At 42.5% G+C, this 10125-nt stretch overlaps 1 long non-coding RNA gene across 1 annotated transcript; it reads left to right on the plus strand.

Annotated features, from left to right (window-relative positions):
- The first annotated feature begins 1815 nt into the window (after window positions 1-1815).
- LOC144353449 (uncharacterized) lies at window positions 1816-2906 on the plus strand. Its single transcript, XR_013420831.2, has 2 exons — window positions 1816-1964; window positions 2458-2906. It is a non-coding gene; the product is annotated as an uncharacterized LOC144353449 (long non-coding RNA).
- The last annotated feature ends 7219 nt before the right edge of the window (window positions 2907-10125 follow it).

Genomic DNA, 10125 nt, shown 5'->3' on the forward strand with positions numbered 1-10125 from the left:
TTATGCATAAACTTGGAGTAGTGAAATTTGAGCTGCTGCCCTGCAAAATTGACAACTGGTAGACAATTTTCAAGACGGCACTTTCTTCATAGTAAACCAATTTTGACAGGAAACAGAAGCATGGTTTAGGAGCAAATTTTTTAAAAATCACTTTTGACCAAAAAAGCACATTTTTGTGCATATTTCAAACTACAGTGTCCATGAAAAAAATACGATTTTTTTTTTTAAATTCATAAAATAAGCTTTCTGAAAGTATATAGTTTTGTGGACAAGGGAGGTCATCTTGGTTTCCTAATTAACTAATTAAAATACCTGTCAGGTAAACTGCATCTCTACCTTAATTGCACACATCCCTTGTTTGGGCAGTACAGATAGGAACCCATATCAAGGGACTAGTCAAATACAATCCTGACTTTCACAACGCATTTGTATTGCTATTCAATTTTACAATTTAAACTGTCACCATCAGAATAGACTTATCTAAATGAAGATGTCTCCTGGGGAGAGAAGTCTGGCAGATACAGTAAGCTGTTACTGCTTGGTTCAGCCTCAACTTTTCTAGTACCAGTGGTATTAGTTCGAAAGGAGGGAATGTGTATAATGCCAAGCCTTGTCCACCGAAATGAATGTTGATTGATGATGCTCCGGGATCTGGATGGATATATAAACTAGGGTACTTTTGGTTCAGGCGAATGGCAATCACTCAGACAGCAATTCTTTGGGATCTGCTATTCCGTGTTGTTGAGGCATTTCTGCCTCGACAGGGTATTCACTGCAATGTTTCTTATATCTGGGAGATGACAAGGAGGCAGTGATGTCACACGCGACTACTACCAATTACAATTGTATATAGAGAACTACGAAATCACTCCAGCGAGGAAAAATCGGCGATAATAGCCAAGGGGTGAGAGACTGAATTTCAAAAACGTATTTTATATATATAGGGTATATAATTACCAATATATATACAATGCTTCACCTTCCAGTTTTTGTGTCAAAATCGTTAATTTTTTAGTGTTGAATATTCTGTAAGAACAAGTCACCACCATAATAATTGTATTATGTACATACATAAAGTGTCAAACTGAGCACTAACAAATTACACTACGTCAGTATCTGCATAATTTACATTATTATACATCTGTCACCGTAACGCCATACAGTGTGCCGTAATTTTGCGGTACTTTATCCTATCATATAAGGAAATGCGAATTCCAAATATGGAATAATTACGCACGTAAGCGTCCTCTAATGATAAAAACAAACATGGCTGCCACCAGGTCTGTTCTAAAACTTTTGGGATTTCGGGATTCCTATGATGTATAATAGGGAGGAAAATATGTATAATAATATTAAGGTTATTACGAGAATACATCAAAGTATGCACTCAGACAGTTTGCTTTTGCATCGACCTCCGCTGCGCGTCGGTCGATACTCCCGCTGTACTGTCTTCGTGTATACTTGGGGTATCCTCGTAATAATCTCATATTCTCGCATTACTCACAGTAGTTACACATGGAATTATTAATTATTTAGAATTTCACACAAGTACACGGGATCAATTGCGAGAACAGGAATAACTGGAAGAGTTGTGTGATCTGCTTTGATTTTGTTACGACCCCAATCTGATTAAAATCTGATGTAGTGTACGGGCTTTAATTATTTTGGCTATAAACTTATTTTAATTTTATGTTTTATTACTTTTGTTATTAATGCCTTTTTATGTTATTATTTTACTTTGATTTTGTGATTTTTTTTAAATTCCGCCCTACATACATCTGAGCCGATGCCTATGTAACGAGATTTCAACGAGACCCACTGTCGACGATTTTAGTCAACGAATCACAGACCTTCTTCTATAGCGCACATGATGACGTCACTGGGCAGAGTCAGGGTGGCAAACACACTCAAATAAAATGGCGGATTATACCGACGTTAGCGACCGAGAAGAACACGGCTTTTCGGTAAGTTTATCATTGTCAAATGCAACGAAAGTCATTTTTTTATGTTTATATTGTGGCTCGAATGGTTCGAGTTTAGATCGTTATTTTGCGTAGTTATTCTGGGAGTGACGATTTTGTTTCCACCGGTTCGACCGAACACCGGTGTCTTTTTCCAGTCGCTTGCCCTGGAGACGGGTGATGTTTTGTTGACGATCGGGTCAAAACCGTCTACGGTATTGAAGCCGTAGCTGTAAATAATCATCAAAATGTATCAACATTTTGTACATTATACAATAACTCTTTATTAAAGTAATTGAGCTGATTTGGACTGGAATAAAATATTTTTTATTTGGAATACATCGCAATTGATCAGGAAATATTTTTTTGCTCCAATTTTCTGCGTCGATGCCGTGGGCCGGTGACCGTTATACAATTTAAAATTTGCATTGTTTACTATAGCTGTTTACAGTGTTCTAATCATTACGATTTACTTATTTTTTTGCTTCCATTCTAGATAATTATGCTCAGTGTTTGATGTAAAATTGAAGCGATGACTGAATAAACGAACCTTGGCTGAAGAAGATGCTGGCGAGGACGTGTACACATTTGTTGGAAGTGAACAAAATATTCAATGTAATGACAAACATTGTAAAATGCTGTGGAATTTCTTTTGTAAATAAAAATATACTAGCAATTTTCTATTAATGGTTTATTCAAGTGGGCAAAATATAATGTACAGAAAGATTGCCCGTAGAGTATCGCTACACTGAAAAGTAAGCAACCGACAGCCTGTATAAAAGGGGGCCTGTGATTGGCTGTTACTTACGCGAGATTTGAACGGGACTTACGTAGGCGTCGGGTCAGATGTATGTAGGGCGGAATTAAAAAAAATCAAAATCAAAGTAAAATAATAAAATAAAAAGGCATTAATAACAAAAGTAATAAAAAATAAAATTAAAATAAGTTTATAGCCAAAATAATTAAAGCCCGTACACTACATCAGATTTTAATCAGATTGGGAAAACCCACGCTCACATGGTACGCTTGTTACTGGAATTACAAGTGAAATTGCTGCTAGTGAAGCATATGCTGGGTATATTTCACTGTAGTCTTTGATTAATAACCTGCAAGACTCATCAAAGTTTGGGTGACTATGTCCTCGTAATGTCAATTTCATTTGGCGGAAGTCACGGCGAAGTGTAGCGGCGTCGATCAAACCATCCTCTGCATCGCCGGCAAAAAATCAGCAAGCACATTTAACGCTTCATTTCCATGTTCACCTATAAATCTGTCATCTCTTGGATACTTGCTTGCATTGAGCACTGTGTCCAGACTAGCTAACAGGGACAGGTCTTCCTCAGGAAATCGACTATGTAAATTGTCTATTAAATGCTGAATGAATTGTGCATGCATGGCATTATGTGCGTTTATATTTACATCAGCACTGTAGACGAGACGGTTTCCTTTGTACTCCGATGTTTCCCGATTAAAATTTGTTATGAATTCATTTTCACTATCACCACAAAAATCGGTGTCACGGAATCTTTCAAGTTCCCGAACTGTAGATTCAACCATCGGACGAATAGTTCCCAAGTTAACATTGTCCCGCTGAAAAATTAGGTTTAGTCTGTCAACAATTGGAAGTACGTCACGAAGCATTTTCATCATGGCAACGAAAGAAAATGATTTTATCGCTCGCAATAGTCCTTCTGCTTTGGGATTATTTCTTGCTGCTTCCTCACCAAGCTCAAGATATAAAACCGCCCAGTTTTTGTCCAAACTAGCAACAGATCGTGACAATGAAAGCCATCGTACACTGCAGGGCTCCTTGAGACTTGAAAAGTCTTCATCGGACATGGCGGCAGTAAGTTCACGTAGTCTGCCATATCGGGCAGCGGAATGTTGAAAAAAATGGAATATACAATTGGCGGTGTCTCTAAATTCTTTGACTTTGGCGGTTTTCTTTGCAGCATTTGACGATGCCAGGGCTATACGGTGCGCAACACAATGTACGTGAATGCAGAATGGCGAGGCCCCTTTTAAACGTACTCCAACACCGCTGTGTCTTCCCATCATGACACTCGCGCCGTCAGACCCAAGTCCGACCAATTTGCTGAACAGGTTGTCTCCTTTTTCGTCTATTACTTCTTGCATTTTATTAAAAATTGTTTCAGCATCACCACTTTGAACAGTATAGTTACCACCAAAAATAGTTTCAGCTCTCCCGTCCTCATTCAACACTCGGAAAAATACAATTAATTTCTTATAAATTGTCACATTAACAGTTTCGTCCACAAGTATTCCAATAAAGGGACTTTCCGCAATTCTTCTTTTAACATCCTCTCTTATTGTCTCGGCAATAGTTTCCTGCATTTCTGTCACATTCGAATGGTGTGTTGGGATTGCAGTATCTTTAGAATTAAAAGCCTGGCAGCCGTTCACACGCTGTAGGTCGATAAGCCCTCCATAAACATCATTCGGTAATTCTTGTTTGGATAAAAAATACACCGTGCGAAAAACAGCTTTCCGCGTTGTGTCGGACTGGGTTTTATTAGCTTCAACTGCAGCTCCAAGTATTCGACTACTCTTGTCATTCATTACAGCTCTCCTGTGTCCGGGACTGTCCATGTGTCGTTTCAATGCCGATTTCTGTAAATCCCCGCATCCTTTTGTGAAAGCATTATTTTCTCTTCGTTTCTCGCACAGTCGGCAGAACATGACAGTTTTATCTTCGCATTCCCGTTTTTCCGGACGTAGCCATTTATACTCTGCTTCCCAGGCTAACTGATACGTTTTCTGACGAACAAACTTGGCTTTCTTGCTGCAAAGAACACCTTTTTCTGTAATATCCGTGACATCGGGGTGCGTATGTCGAGAGTCTGTCGAAGGCCCGGGCATTGGCGGTAATTCAGCTACATCGGAGTCATTTTTGTTTTTGTGATCATCTGCTGAGAATGTTGATCTTGCTCTTTTCGTGGTGACAGAACTTGAAAAATATGAAAAAATAGGCTTCTCCATGTTGTGACTACCATGTGCTCTATTCGCGCGCGGTTATCAGCCATCGCGTCAAAATGACGGGTGGATGACGCGATTTTTGGTGTTTCCAATTGGCTTAAATTTAGAGACGCAGAGAAAAAAAAATTGTCAATTTCTCAGTGGCCTTGTGAGAGTGTTAGCCACGTACACGTGTTACTGAATTTGTACATTCGGCGTGTTTGTTAATCGGTGTTGGAATGACCCGTTTAGTTCGGCATCACCGAATGATCGCTATCAGGGGGTTAGTGAAAGTAAATTAAATTGTCGTATTTTTGCGTACATAGTACGCACTGTGTTTATTTTGTTGCGTACAATGTGATATTGATGCGTAATATACGCATGTTTTTGCGTAAACGCGACCACTGGGCCTCTGATTAAACAGTTAATAGTCTCCTAATGGTAGGACAACCAGCTAGCCTAGTCCCCAGAGAATCCCAATAGTGACAAGGCTGAAAAGACAAGTCTATTTCGTTCAAACGATAGACAAAAAGTCAGCTGTCTGGCCAACAAAGAAATGGCATGGATCTCTTTTCCACTACACCAATCAGAGTATGCACGTCATTTCGGTCCGTCGGCCTCACGCCGACAGTGGGTGTAAAGGGCCTAGAGCTGTGAAAGACCATCAGTCCTTGTGACCGACCATAAATTTAAATTTAAAAAAAACGTTCCATTATTTAGTATGATTGTAAGACCAAATATATAATAAATATCGATAGTACCGGTAACTCCAGAATTGTTTCAAAATTGCGTTTACTTGCACATTTGATCAACAAACGGCATCACTCATTGACCTAGGCATACGAGTCATAATTCAAGCTCGCCGAATGATCGCGAAATGCGCCGAACGTGGAAACTGTAACAAACGATCTGATTGGTTGTAGGCCGATCAAGCCTCCGATTCAAACAAATAGAATTCGCGCTTACATTTTATGTTCCACCATCTTTGATTTGCATCAAACAGGCTGGTATCAATAGTTGCAGAGTTACGTCTACATCGAAGTATGTGGCGATATTTATACTGCCAGGAGCCTGCTGCTAAACGTGTGAAAACTGCACAAGGAAGGCGTGACAAACAGCAAGAATTCAAATGGTCTAGGCGTAAAACACGCACATTCCAAGTTAGCTGGCAGGCGGAGTTCAAAGACTGGTTACTTTTTGATAACAACAAGGCGATGTATTGCCGGCCTTGTCGAGGATCCTACGGTCAGCTGTCGGTTAGTAAGATTGTGAACACGATGCAAAATACATGTCAGATTCAGAGTCGGCCAGTGATCATGTTTTTTTCTGAAGATTTTGATGAGTTTAGTGACGATGAAAGAAATGATGATGACCTCTTTGAGGCTACAGATAATATATCTGATTAATTAGTAAATAAAGGTTTTGCAATTGCAAGCTTATATTATCCGTTTAGTCTTTGTTTGTTAAATATCAGGGCCTACAGTTAGCTCGAAGGACCTACAGTTTTAATTTGACATAGGTCCTTCGGACCTGTAATGATTTTCAGTTAATTTTGAACACTGTTTCGAGGCATAGGCTGTATTGGTGGGATCCCTGTTCGCCCTGGCCAGGACGTTAGCAGCCCACTGAGTGAGTCAACCGAGAGCCTTGATGCATGTATGTGGTACACTGCTGGTCTCAAAGGCAGTGCGCCATCCAGGGACAGCAGATTTGGAAGTCCTGATGCACCCCTGGTGTTTCGTCTAACATTTCTAGCGGTAGTGGAAACCAGACCTTGCTTGGCCCATTGGGCGCCACCTGCATTAAAGTGCAGATGCGCTCCTGTCGAAGTTTCTCCAGTACCCGGTGAATAGCAGGAAGGAAGGAAAGGCTTACACGTCCATGTGGGTTCACGGGGGTCGACAAAGGCTCCTGGCGTCGGCAGGAATGTTGTGTACGTTGGTGTTCTGGGGTGTGGGGAATAGGTCTAACATTGAACCGTCCCATCACTTGAAGGTTACTCATTGGGGTATCCGCCACTCCGTGTTCTGGAGATGGAGCCGTCATGAGAGGCCATCCGCTTGATTGTTTCTCGCCCCTGGAAGGTGGTGTGCGGCTAGCTCCACATTGTATTCCAGGTATTAAAGGAGAATTTTCTCTGCTAGGACTGACAATGATGGGGATCTGGTCCCCTCCTTGTAGCTATAGGAGACCACCGCTGTGTTGGCCGTGCAAAGCAAGACTCTGTGGTCTCGAACTAAGTGAAGTAGTGCTAAGCACACTTCTTTCAGTTCGAGCCATTTGATATGGCAGTCCTGAATCTAATGCAGGGGCCATATTTTCTTTTGGGCTTGTTGGTGCAATAGGTGCGCTCCCAAAATGTGAGAGAGGTATCCGTTTCCAGAGTCATAGCCATTGCGAGTGGGTCCAAGGAAACCCCCTGCCTGAGGTTGGCAATTGCCGAACACCAGGGCAAGGCATTCCTCGCTTGGTCCGAGAGTGTTACTCATCTCTCCAGTTCCCGGTGTTGCAACAAAAGTGTGCTATAACGGGTGGCTGCAGAACGTGGCCTGGGGAACTACCCTCCGAACCACTGACATCATTCCGGTGATCCGCATTACTCCTCGGAGAGACACAGAGGGAATGCTGACTAGGCGTTCAGCTTGGTCATTTAGGCAATGGGCCTGAGGTGACTGTACCAAGCCCACCTCTGTGTTGAACTCCCTGGTCAGGAACACCAACTGTTGTGTTGGCTGAGGGTGGGACTTGGTCGATTTACTAGGAAGCACAACTGGTCTAGAAAATCTGGTGTTAGCCTTACTGCTTGACTAACCCCTTGTTGGGTTGTGTAGCAACCAGCCATCTAGGTACACGTTGATGTGTATCGTTGTGATGTGTACCAGCACAGCAGTAGCACCACCTGTTTCCACAATCAGGTGAATATGTACATGTATGAAGCCCTGCAAAACCTCAAGGGGAGCACCCTGCACTCGACTACTTGGCCCAACTGGGCGAAGTATAGCTCAAATCTAGCGAGGCTAACCAGTAGAAACAGAGCACGGAGAATAATATGGTGCATGGAGTTTCCAGGAGCTCATATTGATTTGGTCTACTTAAGTCCATGCGGCACAGGCACCTGTAGTCTCAGTTATAGTCTTTGGAACCACCAATACTCGCGAGTAGAAGCCCGGACTTAATGCCGAGTGCCCTATCCTGTGTATAGCGCCCTTTGTAAGCAAACTATCTACCGCCTGTCGAATTGCTCTCGCTTTGTGGGGATCACCTGGTAGTGCCTCGAACAGGGGCTGTTGCCAGGCGAGTGGAGATTGCAGCGGGATCTTGTAACCATGTATCGCCACCTGGAGAGTCAAGGGATAGGTTACGCGCTGCCTCCAAACTGGAATACACTGGCGCAATGACTGCGATAAAAATTTGTGGGTTCGGCGGTTCCACATCTGGGTGATCTCTCCTCCGCCAAGGTGAGACCCCGCGAGGCCTGTAGGAGTCGATAGGTTCCGACTCAACCTTCTGCCGAACATATGCCCATCCCCCTTGCCGCATGTGGAAGCATCAAACCTGCTCCCCCTGCAAACTGGGTAGGTGACCCCAGAGGAAGAGAGGGGAGACCAACACCTTGTACCTTCTTCCTGACGGGAGCGTCGTCACTCTTCCCTCCCCCAGAAGAGCTTGGAACCTTGCCTTCTGGCCAGTAGGTGCCGACTTTGGTCGTTATGTTTTCTCAGCTTGGGGTCATTACCGCTTGCCCTTGGCAGAAGCCAAACTGGCTCGCAGGTCCCACCTGTACCAACTGGTCAGTGGGTCTAGGAGGCTGGTGCGTTCCGCCATTGAGACTTCAGAGTGCTGGCGGCGCAAAACAATTTGTTTCAGTGGGCTGGCCACAACTCCAAGGTTGAGGGTCGCCACTCTGCAGTCAATGCATGGATTTTTCCGAATAACCGGTCGAAATATTTGATAAACGCGCCACCCATTTTGCCCGCCCAACTGAACCAAAAAAATCGTGGTACCAGGGTTGGGGAAGGAACCGAAGGATCCGATCAGAACACGAGATTTGATTCCAGACTCTGCTGGCTATGGTCTCAAACACTGCCTGATCAGATAGCGCTTGGTCAGGTGGAAAAGGTTGAGCATAAAATTTACCTACCCTAAGGACTTAGGCCTCTACCCTACGGGGGACCAAGGTCCGCCCATCAACACCGTCTATGCGTTGTCCCTACGTCCATCACTCGATGGGATCCAAAGCAATACCGAATGCAGAACTCTGGATCCCGGAAGTGACAGTCCCCCCTCACCTGACGGCATGGCTTTCAGAGTCATTAAGAGGAACAGACTCCGAGGGGCCACCCGAGGTTGCATATTTAAATGATACTATTTTGATACTATTTTGACGGCCATATTGGATTTATGCAAATGTTTGTTAATCAATCAAATGTTTCACAATCACATACATTCACACACACCAAACCATATCGCAGCAACTTGAATATCTAAAAAAATGTCATCTAGAATTAAAGATATGTCCTAATTGTTATATTTTCCATGTTGTAAAAATGCACCAAACGGCCATTTTGAATATATGCGAATTAGGTATAGTTCCGAAGCCTAGATTTTCCTAGACTTTTAGTATGTCAATATCTCTGGAATGTATTGTGAAGAAATTATTTCTGTTGCAATTTGTGATGGGTCAAACCATAAATTGACTGGACTATTACTCTGTATGAATACATTGTGTATGTCATCGTTTATACCAGTCAGTCAAGCATGCAAAAATATCCCTGAAATGGTGCTACTGAATGATACCTTATCTACACTATATGCCTATATAGGCCGCTCGCCAAACAAATTGCAGAAGTTCAAGGACTATGCTGAGTTAATAGGCCAGAAAGCTATAAAATATTAGATGGCTGGGCATGGATGAGGCAGTATTAAAGAATTATGAAATTATGATGATTGAAGAAGAAGCAGCAACAGGGGATCCTACTGCAATTGGCTTGAATATTTGCTACTGTCACCAACAAATGACAACTTACCTGTTTATAGCACTCCTTAGTACAACAAATCATCTGAGCAGAGTCATGCAATATAAAGATGTGTGTTTTTCAGTGTTGCATGGTGTTGTAAGTATGTCTAGTTTCTAAGTGTATTGTATAAACACAAACAAGTTTACTGAAAACTTCTTCTTAAACATATT

The sequence above is a fragment of the Saccoglossus kowalevskii genome, chromosome 11 (genome assembly GCF_978046115.1).
Source record: "Saccoglossus kowalevskii chromosome 11, keSacKowa6.1, whole genome shotgun sequence".
In the NCBI taxonomy this organism is placed as follows: Eukaryota; Metazoa; Hemichordata; class Enteropneusta; family Harrimaniidae; genus Saccoglossus; species Saccoglossus kowalevskii.